Below are 26,977 nucleotides of genomic sequence, written 5' to 3'. Positions count from 1 at the left end.
CGTGCAGGGCAGGAGAGACAGGCACAAATTAGAAGTCTCAATGTGTGGAGAGACGATGGTGTAAGGAGGAAGGGTTTAAGTTTGTTAGGCACTGGGATGCTTTCTGGAACAAACAGGAGCTGTACAAGAGAGACGGTCTCCACTTGTCCCTGGATGGAACCAGGCTGCTGGCGCTTAAAATCAAAAAGGTGGCAGAGCAGTTTTTAAACTAAATCTTGGGGGAAAGACGAAAGGAGATGAAATGTCTCTGATTCGGGAGGACTCGTCTCAAAGAGATGAAGGTTTGGCTGCTATTTTTCTACCGGGTAACAGATCAGAGTTGTTCACTGTGATGGTGACAAGCAGTATGGACTGTCTGCCAGAGTCGTGACGCGGCAGGAGGAAGTTGGCGAGCCAAGCTTGCCTGGGAAATTATAGATGTTTGTATGCAAATGCCAGAAGTGTTTGAAGTAAAATTGGTGAATTGGAATGCTTAGTGTTGGGAGAAAACATAGACATTGTGGGAATTTCAGAAACTTGGTGGAATGCGGAGAATCAGTGCGACACGGTGATTCCTGGATATAAATTATATCGGAAGGATAGGAAGGGAAGGGTTGGAGGTGGGGTGGCTCTGTATGTCAAAGAGGATCTACAATCCAGAAAGACTGAGGTCAGAGAATTAGATTCCCTTTTAGAAATGCTTTGGGTTGAAATAGAGGGCCCAAAAGGAAATTTAACTATGGGAGTTTGTTATCGCCCACCAAATCAAAAGAGAGAGGACAATTATAATATGATGGAAGGCTTAAAGATAGCGGCTAAACGTAAAAACTGTGTCATAATAGGTGATTTTAACTACCTGCAGATTGATTGGGTCAATATGTGTTCTGGTCGAGAGAAAGAGATTGAATTTCTAGATGCTCTCAATGACTGTGCTATGGAGCAGATGGTCTCAGAACCTACCAGGGGTGAGGCAATCCTGGATTTGGTCGTAAGTAATGCCCAAAACTTGGTGAGAGATGTAAAAGTGATTGCGCCTCTGGGGAGCAGTGACCATAATGTTATTGATTTCACCGTTTGTATAAATAGGGAGTTGCCCAAAAAGACCGCCACAACCACGTTTAACTTTAAAAGGGGTAAATTCTCTGAGATGAGGAGGCATGTGAGGAGGAAACTGAAAGAAAAGGTAAATACGGTCAAAACCCTTGGGGATGCTTGGAGACTATTTAAAACTATAATCCTAGAAGCTCAGATAAAATACATACCACAAGTTAGGAAAAGCACAAACAGGCATAAGAAAAGGCCTGCATGGTTAACAAACAAAGTAATGAAAGCTGTAAAAGGTAAGAAGGACTCCTTTAAGTGGTAGAAAACCAGTCCAAGTGAGATTAGTAAAAGGGAACACAGGCTGTGGCAAATCAAATGCAAGACTGTGATCAGGCAGGCAAAAAGGGACTACGAGGAGCATATTGCAAAAAACATAAAGACCAACAATAAAAATTTCTTCAAATATATTAGAAGTAGGAAACCAGCCAGGGAGGCAGTGGGGCCCTTGGATGACCACGGGGTAAAAGGATTACTGAAGGAGGATAGGGAAATGGCTGAGAAGCTGAATGCATTTTTTGCCTCCGTCTTCACTGTGGAGGATGAGAACTTTTTACCTGCCCCAGAACCACTAATTTTGGAAGGGGTGTTGAAAGACCTGAGTCAGATTGAGGTGACAAAAGAGGAGGTCCTACAACTGATAGACAAATTAAAAACTAATAAGTCACCGGGTCCGGATGGCATACATCCGAGAGTTCTGAAAGAACTCAAAGTTGAACTTGTGGATCTTTTGACAAATATCTGTAATCTTTCATTGAAATCTGCCTCCGTTCTTGAGGACTGGAAGGTAGCAATGTCACCCCCATCTTTAAAAAGGGTTCCAGAGGAGATCCGGGAAATTACAGGCCAGTCAGTCTGACTTCAATACTGGGAAAGTTGGTAGAAAGCATTATCAAGGACAGAATGAATAGGCACATTGATGAACACGGGTTATTGAGGAAGACTCAGCATGGGTTCTGTAAGGGCGTTTTCGCACTGACCTTAATCGGCAGCGACGGGCCTCTTCACCGCGCAGGATCTGCGTGGATTTCGCACCAATTGCCGCAGAGCACCTGGAAGACCCGCAAAGTCCCACGGCTTTTGTGGCACAAATGGAAACCGCCAAAACCCAGTTTCCATTTGCGCCGTAAAAGCCGCGGGACTTTGCGGCTCTTCCGGGTACTCCACGGCAATTGGTGTGAAATCCGCGCAGATCCTGCGCAGTGAAGAGGGGCGTCACTGCCGATTAAGGTCAGTGCGAAAACGCCCTGTGGGAAGATCTTGCCTCACTAATCTGTTACATTTCTTTGAGGGTGTGAACAAACATGTGGACAAAGGAGACCCGATAGATGTTGTTTACCTTGACTTCCAGAAAGCTTTTGATAAAGTTCCTCATCAAAGGCTTCTTAGAAAGCTTGAGTCATGGAGTAAAAGGACAGGTCCTCTTGTGGATCAAAAACTGGTTGAGTAATAGGAAGCAGAGAGTGAGTATAAATGGGCAGTTTTCACAGTGGAGGACGGTAAGCAGTGGGGTGCCGCAAGGCTCGGTACTGGGTCCCATGCTCTTTAACTTGTTCATAAGTGATTTAGAGTTGGGAGTGAGCAGTGAAGTGGCCAAGTTTGCAGATGACACTAAATTGTTCAGGGTAGTGAGAACCAGAGAGGATTGTGAGGAACTCCAAAGGGACCTGTTGAGGCTGGGTGAGTGGGCATCAACGTGGCAGATGCAGTTCAGTGTGGCCAAGTGCAAAGTAATGCACATTGGGGCCAAAAATCCCAGCTACAAATACAAGTTGATGGGGTGTGAACTGGCAGAGACTGACCAAGAGAGAGATCTTGGGGTTGTGGTAGATAACTCACTGAAATTGTCAAGACAGTGTGCAATTGCAATAAAAAATGCCAATGCCATGCTGGGAATTATTAGGAGGGGAATTGAAAACAAATCAGCCAGTATCATAATGCCCCTGTACAAATCGATGGTGCGGTCTCATTTGGAGTACTGTGTGCAGTTCTGGTCGCCGCACCTCAAAAAGGATATTATAGCATTGGAGAAAGTCCAGAGAAGGGCAACTAGAATGATTAAAGGGCTGGAGCACTTTCCCTATGAAGAAAGGTTGAAACGCTTGGGACTCTTTAGCTTGGAGAAACGTCGACTGCGGGGTGACATGATAGAGGTTTACAAGATAATGCATGGGATTGAGAAAGTAGAGAAAGAGGTACTTTTCTCCCTTTCTCACAATACAAGAACTCGTGGGCATTCGATGAAATTGCTGAGCAGACAGGTTAAAATGGATAAAAGGAAGTACTTCTTCACCCAAAGGGTGATTAACATGTGGAATTCACTGCCTCAGGAGGTGGTGGCAGCCACAAGCATGGCCACCTTCAAGAGGGGTTTAGATAAAAATATGGAGCAGAGGTCCATCAGTGGCTATTAGCCACAGTGTGTGTGTATATATAAAATTTTTGGCCACTGTGTGACACAGAGTGTTGGACTGGATGGGCCATTGGCCTGATCCAACATGGCTTCTCTTATGTTCTTCTGTTCTTATGAGGAAACCACTTTGCCACTGAAAAGTTACAAATGAAAGTGGGGTGGCGAGGGGCTACAGGGTCTTGCTTGAGAATGCCAAGAATTCTACAAGGAGCCAGAGGGGTGGACTGGGAAGTTAAAATTACCCCAGGAAAAAAACAGTATCAGAATGACTAGTACAATCATGTTCAATATCAGGTTGAATGGTGGAACCTACACACAAGCTCAGAGAGAGAGAGAGATGTATATGTGCAGGCAGCATCTATTTGTGAGTTATAAAATAGTTAATTATATTTCTGAAAGGAAATATACTGTATTTCAAACGAGCACATTTTCAACCAGCTGAGTCAGGACCAGGTCATGATTAAAGACACCCAGGTGGTAATGTGGGAGGAAGCAGCAGGTGTGACTTCTTCCTGTCATCATTGCTTGTTCCAGGCAGACTGCTGCCTGGAAGCAGATCTGCTCAACCCATGTGGCAGTCTCATGTAGCCATTTCTCATGCTGCCCTTCAAAAATGCAGGGTAACAGCAGTAGTTAAATGGTATGGACTAAGGGTGGTTAAATTCTTCCCCCAGTCCCTACCATTCCCGAGAGTGAAGGAAACACTCCTGAGGTACTCAGATCACCATAACTCTAAGAGGCTGCAGAAGTTGGTTAAGCCACAAGGTCTTTGGCAGCACACCCAACTATGCACGTTGCTTTCTCTCACATGTCCTTTTCTGCCAATTCGACACCTGAATCATTTGGTTATTGAAATGTTTGGGGTAGTGAACTAGCTGTGTCTTAGGACCAGCCTACCTTTGATTCTGCAGGGAAGAATGGCATTAGAACTGCCTCAGTAGCTTGGGTCAGGCTTTTGGAGGGAAGAGGGTAATGAAAAGCAGCTAAAACAATGAGAGTAATAAAGTTGTTTCCTTACTTTTCCTTCTTCCCCCTCCCTCTCCAATACAGACCCATCAGGTTGCTGTTAAAAGGCAGATTGTTGTTGTTCAGTTGCACAGCCAAGTCCGACTCTTTGCGACCCCATGGACAAAGTCACGCCAGGCCCTCCTTGTCGGTGCGGGTGTGTGCAGAGTGAGCGGTGTGATATATACAACAGTGAGCCCCAGTAAAGAAGTGAGCCAGACATCTGCAGCTAGTGCTAAAACAGTGTATTTACAGATTATATACAACGTGTCCACTAGTGCAGTAATATACATCAACCTTAGGATCAAAGTGCTCCGCCAGCATGTGACTCCTCAAAGAGAGACCTGTGCACTGGTAGTGCAGTCCATATATAGTTCCATCAGCCAATCCTGGCAGTCCATAGTCATGCTGACTCAGCAGGTACTTTCCACCTATCCTTTACCGGCTAGAACCGGCTTGTAGATAAGGTCACTGTGACCTAGCCTGCCAGCTAGATCACTTGCTGTCATGTTGTAGCTGTCAAACTGTGTAAAGGCAGACTTAATACTAACACACCTCCTAGTCTAACGTACACAGTTTACATAGATACTTGGCAACTTCACACCATACACAATGTTATGCAATGTTCACTTACATGCCTGTACATTGTTTTCTGGACAGCAGTATCACAGCATCATACATTTGCACTTTGTTATTTACAGTTCACCATTTCCAATCCAGGCACTCATCATCACTGTCCTGGTCAGCCAATTCCCTCTGGCGTTTGGCCTCAGCCTCCTTGTTACGTGCCTCACACTCTGCAACCCAGACCTTCCATGCCTCAGCTTTTTTCTTTAGCATTTCTTGAAACCCTGGGGGTTCTGGTGTAGTAATCAGTGTTACATAAGGTACTTTGTACCTAGCAGGAGGGATACCCTTAGTAGCTCTGGAAGATACTCGAGGCCCTGCACTTGCACTGGGCTCGTCTTCTCCAGGCTGACTGCTTGCCACCTCCTGGGCTGGCAACACCACCTCCTGGCTTGGAGGTTCCACCTCCTGACTTGACACTTGAGGCTCTGTACTAGCATTGAGCTCACCTTCTTCAGCCTCCTTTGGTGCTAACTCTTGGCCGGGAGATTTTGGCTCCTGCTTAATCTCCCTGGGCATGGCTCCAGCACTGTTATCAGTACTTGACAGCAAAACAACTTCCCCCACAGTACCATGCAACTTAGGCCAGCTGGTATGCTCGTTAAACCTCGCTGAGTGACTGAAAGTCAGCTTGGCCTTCTTATCGCAAAAGCGATAACACTTAGTTTCTGGCTTGTAGCCCAGAAAAGTTAGGCGTACTGCCCGGCCAGCTCCCTCCCTCCTGTTTTCCGAGGGAATATTAACCCATGCCTGCGTCCCGAAGACTTTTAAAAATCTTAACTCAGGCACTCTACCATATAACCTTCTGTAAGGTATATCATACACAGCTTTACTCCAAATTCTGTTATACAGGTACACCGCAGAGCCAATGGCCTCAGCCCAATAGGCAATTGGTAAGTTGGCATCCTCTAACATAGAATACATCAAATTCTGTAGGATTGATCCATGCCGTTCTGCTAGCCCATTTTCTTGGGGCGTGGCTGGGTTTGCTAACCTGTGAGCAATGCCTTTGCTCTCCAGCCAACGTTTAAACTCATTAGAAGTAAATTCCCCTCTGCGGTCGCTCTGGATTGACTTGATATGCAAGTCCAACTCCCTTTCAACCGCTTTTGCCCATTTGGTAAACAATTTGTACACCTCGGACTTGTGCTCCATGGCAAACACCCAGGAATACCTTGTATAGTCGTCGGTAGCCACTAGGCAGTACCGCCTCCCCGACAGACTTTTGGGAAATGGGCCAATTACATCAAGATGTATTAGCTCTAAAGCACGTTTGCTCTCCCTGGTGCTTTTTCTAGCCACAGCACAAGCCCTGCTCTTGGTCTTTTTACAGACCTGGCAGTCTAGGTAACACTTGCAGGGCTTCACCTTCAAACCTGGCACCATCTGTAGGGGTTTTTTCAGTGCATAAAACCCACAATGCCCAAGTCTTCTATGTAACAGATGGATACATTGGTCGTGCACTGGCACTGGAAACTTGTGCAGCCTGGGCACAATCACTCTTGACCACATATACATTTCCATCCCTTTTGCCAGTAGCAAGCAGCTTCCCCCCACCTCCTAAGATCTTACAACAGGATTTCTTAAACACCACCTCATAGCCATCATCAATTAAATTGCTGACGCTTAGCAAATTAGATCTTAGCGAGAGGACACATAATACATTCTGGAATGTGCAATTCAATACAGGAAAATTTACACTCCCAGTACATTTTACAGCCGCAGAAGAACCGTTGGCTAATCTCACATGGGAGAGATCAGGAATGTCAACATCTCTCAGCAGCCTCTCATCGCAGCAGAGATGGCTTGTAGCACCAGAGTCTAATATCCACCGAGACCTGGTACTCTCTCCTGAAGAAGTGACCAGCTGGGCTTCTTCCTCACATCTGCTGGTGGTCCTCTGCCCCCGCTGCCTCCGTCCACGCCACTTCCCTTTCTCTGGGCAAACGCGTAAAAGGTGCGAGGATGAGCTGCAACCAAAGCAACGCCTGACCGACAGTGCTGTCGGCTCCTCTTCAGCCTTTGGTTGCCTGCCAGCAGCACAAGCCGGCTCCTGTTTGGACGTCTTCCCAGACGCTCCGATAGCCACACGTTCTCCAGCCGATACTCCCGGATGGGTCACAGCTGCAATCCGCTCCTGGAAATCATGCAAGTGGGCACACACGTACTCCATAGTCAGAGTAGCCACATCGACCGTTTCCAGGGAGGTAAATAGCGGTGTAAACTCTGGCGGCAAAGATGACAACAAGATATACACTCTGTCATCAGGAGCAACAGTTTTGCCCCGGGCTTCAAGCTCTACGAAGCAGTCTGTAAGCTTCTTGATGTGCTGCCTCACACACCCTCCAGCCAGCATCAGAGTGCGGAACATTTTTCTGGTCAAGGCCATTAGGGAGCCTGCAGTGGCACTCACGTATACCCCACTGAGCGCGTCCCAGGCAGCCTTGGCAGTGTCCTTCCCACGCACAATATTTGCCAGCGCCTTCTCGGCCAACACAGTCTCGTCAGGAGATAACACGGCAGGGGGATTACTCACAAACAGCCATTGACCCTCACGCTTCAGATAGTGTTCCATTCGTAGGCTCCACACCGCGTAGTTGGCTGAATTGAGCTTCTCTACGGCCACTGCAAGCTGCTGCTGAGCCATCTCGCAGACTCCTCCAAACAGCTGGCTGCCGTCCTCCCCCTCGCTCTCGGACTGAGATAGCTGGTAGTCTTTGTCCTCCACGGCGTTCCTCACCTCCGGCTCCTTCACAACTCTCGGTCAGCTCAACACGCATGACACTCCTCTGCGCAGCAGAACTGCACTGGGACCATAACCCTGTCGGTGCGGGTGTGTGCAGAGTGAGCGGTGTGATATATACAACAGTGAGCCCCAGTAAATAAGTGATCCAGACACCTGCAGCTAGTGCTAAAACAGTGTATTTACAGATTATATACAATGTGTCCACTAGTGCAGTAATATACATCAACCTTAGGATCAAAGTGCTCCGCCAGCATGTGACTCCTCAAAGAGAGACCTGTGCACTGGTAGTGCAGTCCATATATAGTTCCATCAGCCAATCCTGGCAGTCCATAGTCATGCTGACTCAGCAGGTACTTTCCACCTGTCCTTTACCGGCTAGAACCGGCTTGTAGATAAGGTCACTGTGACCTAGCCTGCCAGCTAGATCACTTGCTGTCATGTTGTAGCTGTCAAACTGTGTAAAGGCAGACTTAATACTAACACTCCTATCTTCCACTATCCTCCGAAGCCTGCTCAAATTCGTGTTAGTTACATCAGTAACGCTGTCCAGCCATCTCATCTCATCTCATCTCATCTCAAAAGGCAGATTAAAATGCTTTTAATCAGGTTGCTGTTAAAAGCCAGATTAAAATGCCTTTTTATGAGGCAAAACTCTATCTTCTTCACAAGAACAACTCTCCAAGTGCCCGTATGAATTGGCTATGCTTGCTCAGAAGCACACACATCTCCTTTGCTGCCTCCTACAATATTATGCTGGTGGCTGTTTAAAACAAGTGGTTCTAGACTGTATGGGAAATGATGGCCTGGTGGAGCCACAAGCTTGGTTTTGATCTGGCCAGCCTGAGACACTCCAGGAGGAAACATCACCTGTATCTCCTTCCATAGTGCTCCCTGGATGACTGGATCAAAGCTGAATGCAAGTGTCTCCTGACTATGCTTGAACAACAAACAAGGCTTTTCCATTCCTGCTGCTGCTCCTCCTTCCCATCAGCCAACTGGTAAAATACTTGTTGACTTAACATTGTCAGTTTGCTCTGGGGGAAGAAGGAACCTTGTCAACTAGTATATCTTTTAATAAGGGCTTCTACTGGTAGCCATTTAGGAACTATAAAAGTCAGCTAGGTACATGAACCTAGAGTTTGTTTGGAGAAAATTGTTAACACCATGAACCTAGTGTTCATTTAGAGAAAATTGGAACACCACAGTGACATTCTACAAACTTTGTTGATCTTAAAGGTGCCACTGCACTCAAACTTTGTTCCGATTTTATTGTTTTATTATTTGTTGTAAGCCGCCCTGAGCCACTTGTGGGAAGGGCGGGATATAAGTTACGGAATAAATAAATAAATAAATAAATAAATAAATAAATAAATAAATAAATAAATAAATATATAAACAAACTTTCTTGTGTTGCTTCAGACCAACACTACTACCCACCTGAATTTGATATATCACTTTGTTGATATAGATTTCTAGATGTAAAACATAAAATTGAAAACAACCCCCCCCCCCCCCAAAGAATCAGTTGTCATCAAAGTTTGTTTTAACCTTTAGATAAATCATCAGTATTATCCAGTATAACACTGGAGAAATACCATCCTTATATTATTATTTTTTTAAAAAAACAATTCATTATCTACCCACTGTTGGTTGCCATAATCTCTGTTAATGTTTCCTGACAGCAAATACTGAAGATTATTTGATTGACCTGTGATCATTTGACTTCTGGTGTACCAGGCTTCTTATGTATAATCACACACTCTGGTACCATCATAAATATACTTTCTGCAATCCTTGTAATCTTTAACATCCACACAGAAACAGTGTATATTTTCTTAGCAGTATCTGCCACAAACTTGACTTTACAGCATTAGCATGTTATTCAAGTTAAAGGTATTTTATTGTTAGGGTTAAAGGTATCAGAATAATGTGTGAGCTCAACTAAGCCTGCTCTGGTTTTGTCATGCTTCAGGATAACTACACATGGGAAGCTTATATTGAACTGTGCATTACTACTATTTCTCATTTTAATGACCCCCGTAAATCTTTAATGATTACCATCGCTATCAGAAGGGCACACAAAGGTGCTCATTGGTCTTGATGCAGCCCAACAAAATATCTCACAGATGTCAATTAAAATAATGGGCCCTGGTGATGGGTCATTTATAATTTTATTGAGGCTTTGCCCTCCCCTCTTCAAAAGAGCAGTATTAAAATTCTACTCTTATGAAAAGAATAATTTCCCTGGACAGAATAACATAAAGCAGAAATTGTGATGGGTATTTTCATATGGATGGCTTTGAAAATCTAAGTAGGGGAGAACTTCAAAAATTCAACCTTTGCTTTAAACTAAGGACAATATTCTGAAATTTCATTGTCCAAATTTTATTTCATGTGTCTGGTTTCTTGTTAAGTTGGAGGTTTTCAATGTTAGAAGAAGGACATTCTTCCCCCATTTAAGCATTGTTTCATCATGAGTGATTCTTCCATCAGAACTCAACCTTTTAAAACATAATCTCCTCCCCCACTCAAATTATGGGATATGTTAGCAGAACAAGGAGCTATGAATTAGATCCACAAGTTTATTCTTAATGGGAGCTGAGTGTCTGTTTCCCTGAGTGCCATGGAGAAAATGCATCTCTATGAGTCAGCATCGATATATTTGTGGAGATCTTCACCCTATAAAAATATCATTAATAGGAATAATAGCTATGGTATGGAGTGTTCACTAAAGTAAGAACAAACTTATTCTCAAGTGATCAGACAATGACATAAAATATTTTCTTGTCTCATTTGCTGATGCCCCTATAAATTGCTCTCAAATGTCCATTTTTGCAGATTAAAACATATGAAAGTTGACAATATGCACATATGACTAAGGCCTCTGTCCCATAGTCAAATCCATTAACATAGATCTCTCGATCCACGTGCATGGAAATATTTTGCCTTGGCTTCCTCATGCATGGGATTTGGCTTGCAAAAATGCAATTCAGTAAGAAGATCTGAAAGTTAAACTGAGGCTGATTACAGACTGGCACTTTGGGCCAGCTCAGAGACACCTCTGAAGTTGACCCAAAAAATCCGTGCAGACAGCAATATCTGCTGGCCATCCCCATCCTGCACTCATCCCATCTTCCAGGCTGTGCCACCCGGCTCAAAAAGCTACCACTTCCAAAGTGGTAGCAAATTTTTGAGCTGGCTGTCAGTTGCCTCCCCTCTGTCTGGACAGGGAAGGGCGCAAGTGAGGTGACTTGGAAGTCTGGAGCTGCCAAGCCACCCCAAGCTGGTCCAGGTTTTTTTTTAAGGAACCCAATCAGCGCTCTGGACTGTAACCTTGACTTACTCAAAACGTTATAGACCTGATAACTTTTTAAAATATATTTTGGTGCTGGATTTGTGCATCCAGAATTCTGGTGCATAAGTTTGGGGCCATTATGTCATCTGTCTATAAATAACAGTTAAGTTTCATTTTGCTTCAGTTCTGGCAAGGAAAGGCTTATCTCAATAAATGCTTCTTATTCATTCACCTAAGAAGTCCACTTGAGTGATACTCAGAGCAAAACTTTACAGCTGTGCTTGTATGCATTTTTGCCATGATTTAAATGTTATAGGTGTAAGGTAAGCTATCTATATTTTTAGATATAATTTCGACAGGGTAGCCTTGGTAAATTTTACGTGAGCTATACCTGCTAATTTGCTTACAGTAATAATCTGTGTATATACCTTTAAGGAATACTGCGGATGCTGAAAATCAATTGGACCTGTGTATGCAAAAAATTCTACCATCCAGGGGTAAAGTTTGCAACTGCACTGGAGAGTTAGCTGTACTTGTATGCGTTCTTGCCACAATCTAAATGTTATAGGTGTAAGGTAAGCTATACTATTCTTAGGTATAATCAAAAGGGCAATCTTGGGGGGGGGGGGTTAAGTATCTTTGTTTATTCTTCTATCTTTCATGCAGCTTGAAAAACCAAAAGAGAAATGAGGAGAGCTGAGTACCATCTCATTGCTATGAATGCTGTACCGATGGAAGATTGAAATGTGTTTATTTGTGGTCTGTGGACTCCCTTCTGGATTGTTTGAATACTGTTTTTTACTTTAAAAATTGTTTTGTATTGGGGTGTGTGTGTTAGGATACCTTTTCTATGGAAATTTCATTCATAAGAGATTTTGTAGATTGAATATATCTTCATATATTCATTTTTTTGTGAATTTTTTTAGGCTGGTTGATTATGGAAACCTAGATTTTGTGCCTTGGCGTGTTCACTTGTGAGCAAAGGCTCCCTCCAATTCTATAAATGGATACTGTGATCTTTGGCTTAGTGAGCAGGTTGTTTTAAGCATGCAGAACTCTCAAACATCTGTGTCAGGCATAGGCCTTGCCTGGCCTATGCCAACTGTTTCCTCAAATTGTGAATTCTTCTTAATTTGTAACTTCTGATGCTTTGAGCTTCACAAATAATGTGTTCGAAAATCTAAGAGTCAAAGTGCATTAACTGTTTTCTCTTGACTCAAGAACTACATATACTCACTTGATTATTTCTTCACAATTTAAAATTAGCAGTATTGTCAGTAATTTTCTGTCTGCACAGACAGTGGCATTCAGCATGGTTGCTGGCCTAACAATCACTATTGGTGAGGGGTTACAGGATTAAGGTAGTCAGGTCCTCTCAAACTCCTGGTGAAAGCCCCCTAATCTGTGCTGATGTTCGGTAGGCCAGCAGAGTGGGGTGGGGAAAATCAGAATTCTATTGTGACTGCAATGTAATTTCCAGGTTGAACCAGGAAGTGATATCACACAGCTCTACAACTCCATGTAAATTCTTTGGTAAAATCATGAAGTTCCTACTGAATCCTAGAGTGCTGTGATGTTATTTCGGTGTTCAACCCATAAATGATATCAATTTGGAAATGATATCATGCCAAGTTTAAAAGAGAGTGGGGAAAGTTTCAAAAATATATTGGAAAAACAATGGAACATTAAAGGTCATTTGGTGATCTTTGACAATGGTTACACTTTAAAGAAACTATATATAGATTACATTTTAAGAAAATAGAATTATTGGATTATAACTTTTTCATTTACTTGCTAATGACTAAGAAGAAATATTATGAAGATGGGCTATAATTATAACCTTTGGGCTTTTTAGAGAAAGATTCTTTAAAAGATAGAATATATTACCTTATAACAAACTAAATTAAATAGGAATATGGAGATGTTTGTTAAGGGGGAAGGCACTGCTTGGGGTCACCAAAAAGGGAGGTGGGGTGGAGAAAATGTGATATATGTGTATTAACATTTAATGACAAATGATAACATACTATTACAATATATTACATTATAATAAATTGTTTTAACCAGGAAATGATATCATGCCTCATATTGCCACTCCCTAGTCTCCTGTGAGTGCCAATCATTGACTGGCAACCCTACTTGGGATAATTATCGGTAGATCACAAAACTATAAAAAAGCAAACTTTATTCCATTGTTTGAGGGTGCTACTTGTGATTTGTAATGAAATGGTGATTCAAACAGAGGAGTGATTCCATAGCCTAGCTGTAATATAAAGTGAAATTAGCAACAGTTTTAGAACATCTTGCAAAGGAAAGGCTAATATTTAGTTATGTGTACAGTAACACTTCTGTGTTTAAGGATACACTATGCATTTCAAAAATTGTCTACAAAATTCATGCAAAATACTTAAAACTTGTTGGGAAAACAAACACATATGCACACCCAGCTTGGTTTGGGAACAAACTGCTTTCTAATGCACTTCATGTTTTCTTCAGAGCATTGTAGCAAATTAGCTGAAACTGAAAGCAGGCTATACCTGCTGACGCAGTTTTGAACCTATTGGAAGTGCCACTAGAGAATTTTTAACTGCAACAAAATACAACAGCTATAATCACATATGCACCTAGCACCATTACAAAACCCCTCTTCCAACAATAAATTCTATATTGTTGTGCTCATACAGGCTGTTAAAAGAAAGAGGAACTATTTAATACAAATGAAATATTTGGGTTGATAGCAAAAATAATATATTATTAATAGTAACTCTGATTTTATATGACTATACTGATAAAGATCCTGTTAACATTTGAAACTGTAAACAGTTGGAATGTTCTAGTTCTACGTTATAGCAAAATATAAAATCATATAACACAAGCATTTTCATTTCTTATTTAAGAAGTTAATCTTTTAAAAACTACAAATGCCTTTAAAATGTCCAATGCTAAGTAAAATGTTCCATTTTGGAGGCTGCTATTTCAAAGTAAAAAAGATGTTTCTGTTTGAAGATAATGTTGAACAGGGCTTTTTTTCAGCAGGATGGCACAGGAATGAAGTTCTAGCAGGTTTGGCATCAGGGGGCATGACCTAATATGCAAATAGGTTTCTGCTGTGCTTTTTTTGCAAAAAAAGCCCTGTGTGAAAGAATGGTGATGTCGGGGTGTGTGGCCTAATATGCAAATGAGTTCCTGCTGGGCTTTTTCTACAAAAAAAAGCCCTGATGTTAAAGCTTACTTGTCAGGGAGGAGTTGTATGGTCCTGGCAGTAATTTGGATTACATTGACCTCCCCCCCCCCCTTTTATAACCTTAAGAATTTCCTACAATGCTATTATTTCAAGCTGATTTTTAGTGGGCTCTATAGAATCTACAAGCAGAAATATGCTTTCCTTCTATCCTTATGAATACCAAAAATTATTCTTCCTTATCATTGTTTTGCCAGCGTCCACTGAAAATTTGTTCCAATAATGATAGACTTGTGTGTGTGTGTGTGTGTGTGTGTGTGAGAGAGAGAGAGAGTTATGCATGTGAATTTCTTCATAAAGTATAGGATATTGAATGACTGCTGATTTTAGTGATTTGGTGTCATCCACAACATTTTGTTGTTTTTAAGTATTCTGTTCTTAGCATTTTAAAATTGAAAATAGTGTTGAAGAGCTGTAAAAGGTAAGCACATGTTAGATTCAAGTACATAAATGACTAAATAATTAGCCAAGTGTTGTTCCTTGTCCATATTTTTCTTATCTTAGAAAACCAAAGTGAAGGAAATGTCTAGGTGTTAAAAAACATCTTTGCATTTGTAAGGATTTGTCTTCAGCAGCAGGAACAATGTGACCTTTGAAAAAGGGGTGTTCTGGGAATTTATGAGAATACTGTAACTCCTTTCTTTCAAATGTGATTTAATCCTTATTTATAGTGTGATGGACTGGGTAGACGGACTAGGGTCTGGAAGGCAGTTCTAATCCACTCTGTCAGGAGGGCTTGCTGAGTAGGGTGGACAATACCAGGTGGGGACAGGAAATATCCTGAAATATCTCCATACTATACAAATCAGGTCCTTCCCTGCCCAAACCCTCTCTTCCCCAGTGTTTACCCCTAAATCTCCAGGGTCTTCCTAACTCAGAGTTGGCAACCCTATTGTTTAGTGATAGGTCTAGTTCTGGCTCTCTCCAAGACTGAACAATGGGAGCTAATGGAATGTTGGAGGAGTTGGCAGGTAGGCAGTTGACATTTAAAAGAGTGAGCATGAAGATAGAGTGGTGTGACAGTATAGCTTGAGCCAGTCAGGAAGAAAATAGTGGACTAATGCTGACTGAGAAAGATAACTTATGTCAAACAGCCTTGGAAGCGTGAACAGAGTTAAGAGTTCAAAAGTTCAACTGATAAAGAACATTCTATATGTGTTTTCATGAATCAATCTATTGTTATTTGAAATCTTCAACAACTCTTTTTTTGTGTGTGTGCTTATCACCATTGACTGAATATGCACTGTCTGAGGGGAAGAAACACACATAAATACAGAAATCTATAAAGTCTCCTAACCACCTATATCCAAATGATAGCAGTGTAAAAGGGAAGTAAGGTTTAATTCCCAACCCCAAGAGCTCTGTGAAGAGTCTAATTGAGGGTTGGATGATATGGGGACTGAGCTTCTCTATCTGGTAGTGTCTCTGGGAATGACAGCCAGCATGTAGTAGTTATGAGTAGTTATGAGTGACAGACTCTAATCTAGAGAACCAAGTTCAATTGTGCACTCCTTCACATGAAGCCAGCTTGGTGACCCTGGGTCAGTCATAGCTCTTTCAGAGCTCTCTCCGTCCCCCCCCCCCAAATAAATCTAGCTTGCTACCTAGTGGTTTGTTGTTCAGTCGCACATTCGAGTCCGGCTCTTTGCGACCCCATGGACGAAGTCACGCCAGGCCCTCCTGTCTTCCACCATCCTCCAAAGTCTGCTCAAATTTCTGTTTGCTACATTAGTAATACACTAGACATCTCGTCTTTTGCCAACCCCTTGTTCTTTTGCCTTCTGTCTTTTCCAGCATCAGGATCTTCTCCAATGAGTGCTCCCTTCTCATTTGGTGGCCAAAGTATTTGAGTGTCAGCTTCAGTATCTGAACCTTTCAGGGAACAGTCTGGGTTGATTTCCCTTAGGACTGACTGATTTGATCTTCTTGCAGTCCAAGGGACTCTCAAGATTCTTCTCCAGCACCACATCTCAAAAGCATCTATTCTTCTGCGCTCAGCCTTCCTTATGGTCCAGCTCTCACAGCCATACATTACTACTGGGAATACCATCGCTTTGACTATATGGACTTTTGTTGGTGCATAATGGTGTATAATGCTAAAAGAGCTAGAACTTCAGGTTGCCAGACAATCTTAGGATCACTGGCTATATTATGCACAATGCCATAAATTAATTAATTAATTCTGGGAATGAGAGCGGGGACCTCATGTGTGAAAGGATCAGGGCTCTCTCTATATATTAAAAAAAAGACACATTGGGTGGCAGCCTGACTTACTTGTATGCTTGAACCTGCAAAACAGAAATTGTTACCCAAATTGATAGTCTCCTGTTTCACTGGATAAAGCAAGCTTAATTAGAGACACAATGAGAGGGGTAATCGGGAATCTCTGCCTATGTATACCAGGATCTTTCCTTTAGAAAACTCTCAGAATAAACCAATCAGATGTTAAAGAAGAAGAGAAGAGATTGGATTTATACCCTGCCCTTCACTAGGAGTCTCAGAGTGGCTTACAATCCCCTTTCCCTTCCTCTCCCCACTGGAAGTTGTTTTACTGAAAAATAATAAAAGATCAAAACACACACAAAACACAGCTGAAGCATACAAACTAACTAAGAAACAATCAGGAGAGTGGGGAAAGAGGAGGAGTTTCAAAGAGGTGATATTTACTAGTCTAGGAGATTAAGGTCCATAGAGAAGGCTATGAAATGGTCAGCGTTTCACAAAGTGAAGATGCAAGTGGACCACACGCAAGTGGAAGTGTGAGGTAGGTGCCAAGAACACACATACAAATTCCTATGGAGCAGAGTACTTGATTTATAGGGAAAAAAATTTCCTGGGGCTATGCTATTGGGACTGCCACAAAACAATGGCTCGATGGCTTTCCCAGGGATGAACAAAGGTCTTGATGAGATTACTTATAGGTGTGAATATACCTTGATGACCTTTTGAGTACTAGACAAAAACTTTCAGGTTGTATGAATATTACATATTTGGGATGAATGGGTAAGGGGAAGCATGACTGAGTGTGAGTGAGGTTAATTCAAGGTGAGGTATTGTTTTCTTGGGAGACCCATTGCTTAAATTATGCATTTATTTAGTGTGGGCAGGAAGGTTGTTAACTGGTCGTCTTTTGTTATTCACCTTCCAAAATAGTTTCCTAGGGTTTTATCTGGCTGGTCTCCATTTCATGTGTTTCAGATCCATTTTATTTCAGATTCCATATCTAGGCCAGACAGTGCCCTGCACATGATATTTGGGGTGATATTTTAAGAAGGGCATTTATCTCACTCTCTAACCACAAACTGCACCATGTGCATGAGGAGAGATCTGATTGCTATCAAGGTTATAGTGTTTGATAAAGTCTGTGACGTGACTTTGCAGAACAGTGCTGCCTAAAGCTGTGGGACTGTAACCCCAAAGTGTAGGTGTTCTTGAGGTTAAATGTTTGGGTAAAGAACACTGGGAACCATATGTGTAGAGAAAAGGCAGTTTTGTTTATGGTCAGAGCCCTCCCGAGGTAAATGTCTGAAGGGTAAAACAGAAGGATGTGCTATGGAGAGAGTCAAAAAGAGTTAAAGGAAACTAGGAAGGAGTGATATAGTACAAAGGGACAGGGTGGGTAAAAGAATTACACTCTCCCAAGAATAAAAACAGAAAAGGAGCAAAGCATAGAAGGAGTTGTCACCAAAATGCCACTTAAGAAAGTGAAGCCTCCAGTTGGATGGAGGTACTAGAGAGATGAGTAGAGAAAGTGAAGTAGAGAAAAAAGCAGAGATCTTAGAAATGTGGAAATTCAGGGAGTGAACTGAATTGGCTAAAAACAAAGAAAAGCAATTAGGATTAGCTGAACTCACAGGAGAGGAAAGAATAGGACAAAGAATGAGAATTAGCCAAACTAGAACAAGAGGAAAGAGAAAAGGAATGAGATCAAAATAATGGCAGAAATAGAAATGAAAATCTGAGACTGAGAGAAACGGTGGAGTGTGGGGACAGTGGGCTGTAGGGAAGGGAGGAACCTCAGTGAGTTTCAATACCACAGAGTTCAACCTCCAAAGCAGCCATTTTTTCCAGAGTAATTGATATCTGTAGTCTGAAGATCAGTTATATATGTGGGAAATTCCCATGCCTCACCTGGAGGTTGGCAACCTACCTTACATGATTACCTGAATCCAGATTAGGCCTGCTTATGTCTGGTATTAAGACCCCAACACAGAACTTCCAATACAGGGTCTGACTGTGAAGATAACTAGTTCCACCAGTGGCAGCCTAGACATTTAAATACAGATTTCCCAGATAGTCTGACATTATATGAAACTGACTTTTACAAAATTTGTTATATTACTGGTAATATATATTTTAATTCTGGGTATAAACTTTTGTGTGCATGCACACATCTTCAGATACATTGAAAGCCTTACATATGGCGAAGTGGGGTTGGTTGCCAGGAAGGGCTAGTTAGAGTCAAAATCAGGACTCAGATTCAGCAGAAGCTCAAAGGAGCACAGCTCCTGAACGTTTCTGATGGTTCTCTTCCTTCCCATCTACCTTGTCCATTGAATAGTAGGTGCAGCTGCATAACAGTCCCTGGATTAGGAAAGCAGACAGCCAGCCAGCCAGACATCAGGGGCTTTGCCACACTCCCAGCAGTTCTCATTAATCCCTGGAGAAGCCCGCACCACCCTTTCTCTCTGGTGGAGAACCAGTTTGGTGTAGTGGTTAAGTGTGCGGAGTCTTATCTGGGAGAACTGGGTTTGATTCCCCACTCCTCCACTTGCACCTGCTGGAATGGCCTTGGGTCAGCTATAGCTCTTGCAGAAGTTGTCCTTGAAAGGGTAGCTGCTGTGAGATCTCTCTCAGCTCCACCCTGAGGTGTCACAGGGTGTCTGTTGTGGGGGAAGAAAGTAAAGGAGATTGTAAGCCACTCTGAGACTCTGATTCAGAGAGAAAGGCAGGGTATAAATCTGCAATCTTCTTCTATTTTTCTACAAAATGACCCCTGGTCAAAATGCATAAGTAACTGGGTGTAAAAATAGCTGAGATCAGACTGAAGCAATCACTAAGACCTGTGACCAGTTTCTTATGCATCTTGACTCTAATGAGTCCTTCTTGACAACTAACCCCCTTTCCCACCTTCTCTCTACCTATATGTTAGGCTTTATGACAACTGTTTCAATGTATCCGAAGAAGTGTGCATGCACATGAAAGCTTATAGGTTGGTCTTAAAGGTGCCACTGGACTTAAACTTTGTTCTGTTGCTTCAGACCAACACAGCTACCCTCCTGATTCTATGATAATATATTTTTTTATTGTAAGAGCTACAAAATGCCATATTTGGATCCTCTGGCTGCCACTTAGCAGCCATGATCAGTTTATACCAGCTTCTACAAAAGTAGATCCACAAAGAGGAAAAAAGGGCAATTTTACCCTCTTCCCTGTCTCAACCACATTGTCCATATGGGTTCACTACCCAAGGAATCATTTTAAGATTCTAAAGCAGAGTGGTAAAGCTACAGTCAAAGCTCTCCTCACGACCTGAGTTCAATCCCGGTGGAAGCTGGATTCAGGTAGCCGGTTCATGGTTGACTCAGCCTTCCATCCTTCCAAGGACAGTAAAATGAGTACCCAGCTTGCTGGGGCGAAAGTGTAAATGACTGGGAAAGGCAATGGCAAACCACCTCATAAAAAAGTCTGCCATGAAAACATCGTGATGTGACATCATCCCAGAGTTGGAAACAGCTGGTGCTTGCACTGGGGACTACCATTACCTTTTTAAGGGACAACTATGGAGATGGGTTTGTGGCAAACCTACACCCACCAGTGAGTACTGAAGAAATAAGACTGCATGAACAGGTTATAAAATGTGGAAAAGATCTAGGGGTGTGCATTCGGTTCAGCCGAACAGAATAAACCTCCGAATCTCCCCTGATTCGGAAGTATACGGCGCCGTATACTTCCGAATCCAATTGGAAGCCATTATATGTGAGCCATATACGGAAGTTGATAGAAAAGGCGGGAAAGGAGCTTCTGCAGCCTCAGGGGAGCTGCTTGCCTCCTTTCCTGTCTTTGGAAGCCTTTTCCCACCTCTCCCATAGCCTTCCTGGGATCAGGGAGGGGGAGAGGAGCCCTAGCAGCCAATCCAAAGCATGCATTTGCAAAATGCATTGCAAATGCATGCTTTGCAGGGCTGTTGTGTAGCTGATGGCTGGGCTAATCCCCCAGCCATCAGCAACATTGTTGTTCTTTTGTTTACTTGGTTATCCAAGTAAACAGTGTTCTCTGGCCAATCACAGAGCAGTGGTATTTTTGAAACTGCTCTGTGTAGGGCCAGAGAACCTTTTTAAGGAGTCTGCCTGACTGGACTCCATTCCATTGCTGCTGTGTTCGTGTTGGTGTGAGAGAGAGATTGTGCTGCACTGGCCCTTGGCCTCAGCTGCTGCTGCTGCTTTCTCTCAGTCTTGCCTGACCAGCCTGGAAAAGAGAAGACTTCTAAGGTAAGACAGTCTTGGGGTTCTTGTTTTTATTTTAGTTAGTAAAAGGACTTTTTAAGACTCAGAGTCCCTTTACTTATCCAGATTTGGGTGGGTACTGGGTAGCTTATTTGGGGTTAGGGGGTTCTGCTGAGGGAAGGGGGCCTGGGGTGGGGGGTTGCCAATTTGCCTATATCTTATTTTAGTGAGAGAACTTTTAAAAATGCAGTGTCCTTTCATTTTTTCTGATTTGGGTGGCTTGGATTTCTTGGGGTTAGGGTGAAGGTTTTTTTGGGGGGGAGTTGTTGGTAAAGTTCCTGTATTGTTAAAAGTCAAGGTTTTTTAGTGTTTTAAAAGGATTCTGTGTTTGATTTGTTGCTGCTGTGTTGTGCTGCTGTTGTTCCTTTTCTCTTTTGGTTCTGGTTATTGGGGGGGGCACTGTTTGACCTAATTTTCATTGTTAAAAAGGTCACTTTTTAACAGTTGAGTTTGTTCGTCTTTTCTCAGTGATTTGGATCTGTTGCTGTCGGTTTTGCATTGTGTCCTGTTGTCCCTTTTCCTGGTTCTGGTTTTTTTTTTGGGGGGGGGGGGGGTTGTTGACTGATTTGGCCTGAGGTTTTTATTGTTAAAAAGCTCACTTTTTAAAAATTGAGTTTCTTTTATTTATTTATTTATTTAAGATTTATATATTCTTGGCCTTTTCTCAGTCATTTGTTTGGATCTATTCTGTTGTTGGTTTTGCATCCTGTCCTGTTGTCCCTTTTCCTGGTTCTGGTTTGTTTTTTTTTGGGGGGGGGGTGTTGTTGACTGATTTGGCCTGAGGTTTTTTTATTATTAAAAAGGTCACTTTTTTAACAGTTGAGTTTTTGGGCCTTTTCTCAGTGATCTGTTTAGATCTGTTGTTGGTTTTGCATCCTGTCCTGTCGTCCCTTTTCCTGGTTCTGGTTTGGGGGGGGGGGGGTTAAAAGTTAAGTTTTTTGTGTCATGTTTTGGGTTTTTTAAAATTACATCTGGTTGGTGTGGGGGTTGGTGTGTGGGCTGTGTGGGGTGGGTCACTTTCCTGTTTTTATAGAGTTATTTTTGGAGTCTGAGGGTGCTTTCGGTTTGGCTAGGGCCACTAAATAGGCTGCCCCACTAATGATGTTTTTAGGGATTGTGTTTTTTGAAATTAAAAAAAAAATTAATCCAGTTTAGGGCTTTATCTTTTTTCAAAATTCAACTAGGCCAGATAGGGGTGATTTAAAAAGATTTTAGGTTTCTCATAAAAGGCAACGTGACTACTAGGCCACATCAGGCTCCCTTTTAAAGAGACTAGGGTCACAGTGCATCTTGCTTTAAGCTACTGAAAGCTGGTGCATCCTTAGATTTCCATAGGGTAAACCACAGCTTCTCTCTAGTTATAGGGGACACCTGATTTCTAGTTTGCAAGAAAATCTGGTTTGTCCCAGGATCTAGTTAGGAGAAGTTTAACTAGGAGGATATAACAAGGATTGCCTTCATCTCAAGGTAGCCTTTTAAAAACTTTAGCCAGGTAGAGGCAGAATCACCTAGTCTCCTAAACTTTAGCAGACTACTACTACCCCAACCCAAAGGAGGACAGGTTAGGGACCAAAAAAACAAACAAGTTTTGGTGGGAGGGTCTTTAAAAAGAAGTCAGGGCACCTGTTGGTTCAGGGTACAGTGTAGTGAGCTAGGTTTGTAAAAATCCCCACTCTCAGTTCAGGTTGTGTGAAATTGGCCAAGGGTGACATGAGTGACAGGCAGCAGAAGAGGGGCCCTGAGGGCAAGGCCAAGGAGAAGATTAGAGGGGTGGAGGGGAGGGGGTGGGGAAGGACCCAGTTTCCCCCCGAACACCTGTGTGTAGGGCCACTCCACAGCCGCCTTCCAGCACTCTGGCCAGAGTGTGATGAAGAAGTCCCACCTTGTGCCCTTCATCGAGGCTGCTGCTGGGCTACCCCCAGCAGAGGTGCCATTAGTTGCTGGCACTGAACAAGGGTCTGCTGCTCGGGCAGTCTCTCCTCCAGCTGATGTCGCTCGGCCTCAGCAGCCGGAGGAGGGGCAGCAAGAGCAGCCCTCTTTGGAGATGAGCTTTGGGGACAGTTTTCTGTCCAAAACGATCACCTCAAGGAGGGTTCAGAGTGTCGTGCAGGAGCTGGAGGAGAAGCTGGTTGAGAAAGACCAGCCCCCTTCTTCGGTTCCTTCAGGCACCAGCAGTCCTTCAGGGGATGGCCAGGAGGGAAGGCCGCATGGGGTGGAGGGGGAAGAAATGGAGACACACAAGGTGCCTCCATCTCTACCCACTTCCCCCTGGTGGCCAGCCCCTCCTGCTACCCCGAGACACGATGTGTCTGCCCCGAGCACCTCACAGAAGGTGGCTCCAGAAACCCAAGCTGCTAGTCAGCTTGGGCATCTTTACACCTCCGAAGTTTGGAAGCATTTCCGACTTATGGAGGATTGACGCTATGCGCAGTGCCAGCTGTGCAGGGCCCAGATCAGTCGTGGGTGGGACCTTGCCCACCTGACTCCAGGGGAGATGCGGAACCACCTGCGGAAGCACCACCAGTCGGTGCTTCTTCAGGGGGAGAAGCAGCTGGTGCTGGGGTACCCAAGCAGCCAACACCACCCAGCCAGGAGGTCCGTCCCATCACGACTACCTCCAGAGCTCGCCAGGAGAGTTCCGTGACAGGGCAGGGACGCCAGCCATCTCTGCTTGAGATGTTTGGTGGGGGTGGCACCTGTGTGCCAAGAGGGGAAATCAGGTATGGCAGGAGGGTGATCACCTGGAACCTTGCCAGGTCGGAACCTTGCCTGGCCTCATTTCTAGTGCCAACTGGCTTTCATTTTCAGTGATCGAAAATCCTGGGGTGCTAGGGTTGCTTGAGTACCTGGCGCCCTGGTACAAAGTTCCTGCTAGAACCACCATTGTGCCATCTGTTTTTAGGGTGACCAGATCAGTGGTGAAGGAGCATTTGTCCCGTGCTGTCGGGGGGACTATTCATTTCACCTCAGATATCTGGAGCTCCCCACATGAGTTTGAGTGAGTTGCAGGGTGGGGGTGGCAGTATCAGCAGGCCGGCTATCACTGGGCATTGCTGCACGCCGAAGCAGTCGACGCACCCACATGGTGGACACTCTCAGAGCCATCCTCTCACGGCAGTTAGAGGGCTGGGTAGGCAGCAGGGACGTCGCCACAGGCTTCATGGTGACTGACGGTGGCTCCAACATCAAGGCTGCTGTCCAGCGTAAGGGCCTAAAACGCCTTCCTTGCGAGGCCCACCTTCTCCACCTGGTGGTTAAGGATGCATTGGGTCAGACAAAAAGCCAGGATTGTCAGTATCTAGCCAGGAACCATGAGTTCCAGAAGTGTCAGCACATCACTGGTCACTTCTCACGCAGCAATGTGGACTCGTATCTGCTGTGTGAGAAAGAGACACTGACAGGCGTGCCAGGGCACCACCTGATCAGTGATGTCAGCACTTGCTGGAACTCCACCTGTGCCATACTGGAGCGCATGGTGGAGCAGAGAGCAGCCCTGGATGCCTTTGTCTCTGACACAAGGGTCTTTCGGGATGAGAACCGGGTGGTCATTTCTCAGACTGTGGAGGTTCTTGGGCCCTTCAAGACCCACACAGAAATGCTCTCATCTGACATGGCGAGCATCGCACTGGTCGTCCCCATGGTCCACATGGCTCGTGAGGACCTGGCCTCATTTCTAGTGCCAACTCAAGGCCATGCAGACATTCTTCCATTGGTGCGCGCCCTGGTTGTTAGGCTGCAGGAAGGGCTTGAGGCTAGCTTTCAGACTTTCACCCAGGATAAGGTCTACATGATGGCGACCATGTTAGACCCGCGTCTTAAGGGCACGATCGCCAAGCGTGCCAACGAGCTCAATTGCTGGCGAGACGAGCTCTCCCAGAAGGTCAAGCACTGCAGAGTCAGGGCGGTACCAGTGCCAGTAGCTGAGGAGGAGGGGGGTGGAAGCAGCTTATCTGCCACTGCCACTGCTGTTCATCCCTAACCTCCCCAGCTAGGCAGTGTTTTCCACCAGACTCACGGCAAGAAGAGTGCCAAGATGACACTCATTGGGCGGCTCGTTGGCCCCTCTGGGACCGGTAGGCCCCTGAGAGCGGAGTCAGGTGCTGCGATGGTGAGGGACTGTCTTTTGGAGCCCAACTAGTTGCAGGAAACATCTCCTTTGGACTACTGGGTTGCAAAGGAGGGGGTCTGGCTGGTCCTCTCCTCCGTGACCAAGACGATCCTCTCATGCCCACCAACGAGCGTGCAGAGCGAGCGCGTCTTTTTGCGTATGGGCAACATTGTCTGCCCAAATTGCAGCCGCCTGCAACTCTGGACAGTTGAGCAGTTGGTCTTTCTGAAGGACAGCTGGCCTCTGTTCAGCTCCCAGAACATAGACTTTGAGAGTAAATGAAGTGAGCACCTACTTGTGCCTGCATCCTCTCTTGGCCCGCGCTTGGAAGGTGGTTGTAAAACGCTCTCCCACTAGACATAGACTAGAGTCCAAAGACAGCCCACAAACTCACTCACAAATTGATTGGCAGTGCACCCCCCCCTACCCCTCATCCATCCCCAAACCAAAAGTGAATGCTGATTTAAAATCTGCAAAGCAATCCAAATTTCCCCAGTCCCCATCCACACATGCCTAATAATATTGAAAGGGCCATTGCAGCCCCCAACTATAACCAACAGCACCCAGAGGCCCAGCCAGGATAACCCAGGTTTTTTTTCAGGGGAAGGAGGAAGAAAGAGGGAGGTGCCAGTGATGATGACAGGCAGCCAGCAGCCATACCAATGCTGAGTTCCCTCTAATGGGACAGTGATAGCTGGTGTGTTGCTGCTGAGCTGAGAGAGAAGGAATGGTTGCCCTCCTCTCACACAATCTGAAGCCCTCCCAGTGATCTTCCTCATTTGGGGTGCAACTCTGGATCGCCTCCTCGTGGTGCACCTGGGGTAACGCAAAAGAGCCTGGACCAGCCAACCATCCATCACTCAAGGTAAGTCTAAATGCTTCTTGCTTTGTGTCACATACAGAATGATGTGGAGCTAGGTGTGGTCTACCGCTTCTCTTGTTTGAGAGTTGTGTTGTTTGGGGCAGGGCTGGAGGGCTGGCATCTGTAGATTGTGTGTTCTGTGGCAGGGAAGCTGGCATCTGGGTGAGAGACCCAGAACCAGCATGCTTGTTGTGCTTGGCCAGCTCTCCCCGTGTTGTTTGGGGCAGGGCTGGAGAGCTGGCATCTGTAGATTGCACGTTCTGTGGCAGGGAAGCTGTCATTTGGGTGAGAGACCCAGAACCAGCATTCTTGTTGTGCTTGGCCAGCTCTCCCCACGTTGTTTGGGGCAGGGCTGGAGAGCTGGCATCTGTAGATTGTGTTCTGTGGCAGGGAAGCTGGCATCTGGGTGGGAGACCCAGAATCAGCATGCTTGTTGTGCTTGGCCAGCTCTCTCCGTTGTTGTTTGGGGCAGGGCTGGAAAGCCGGCATCTGTGTTTGCTGCAGCCAGGTGTGCAGAGCAGACCTTGAGCAGATTGTGTTTTGTGTGGCAGTGACATTGGAAACTGGGTTTATATTGGTTTCAGGCCAGCAGGGTTCATAGAGTAGATAGATGGATGTAGTGCATTTGGGTCCTGTAGAGATTCTCTGGTGTGAAGTTAGGTTTGGCTTTGGGTGCCCCAGGAATTGGACCCCCTGGTCCAATTTTTTTTTGTCTTGTGGGTTTTGTGTGGGACATTGCCCTGAAGCTGCACAGCAGTTTGGGCCCTCTCATCAAAACCCCCTGCTCCCCAGATCCACTTTTCCTATGACAATTACAGTGGGGGAAGTGGCTCTAATTGGTTTTTTCTCACCATTGGGAGCAGTGTTCCTTTTGGGGTGCCCACTGATGGGTGCAGTCTTTTGGGGCCAGGGGGGTTACATGTGAGGGTTTCCCATGAAGCTGCCCTGCAGTTTTGGGGCCTCTTCCTCAAACCCCCCTCTGGCCAGAGCCACTTTCTCCACAGCAATTATAGTGGAGGAAGTGACTACTTGGGCTTTCCCCAGCATTGGTGGCAATGGGCCTTTTGGGGGAGCCCAAAGATGGGACCCCCTGG

Source organism: Heteronotia binoei, chromosome 3 (assembly GCF_032191835.1).
Source record: "Heteronotia binoei isolate CCM8104 ecotype False Entrance Well chromosome 3, APGP_CSIRO_Hbin_v1, whole genome shotgun sequence".
NCBI classification, from domain to species: Eukaryota; Metazoa; Chordata; class Lepidosauria; order Squamata; family Gekkonidae; genus Heteronotia; species Heteronotia binoei.
This window is presented reverse-complemented; position numbering follows the sequence as displayed.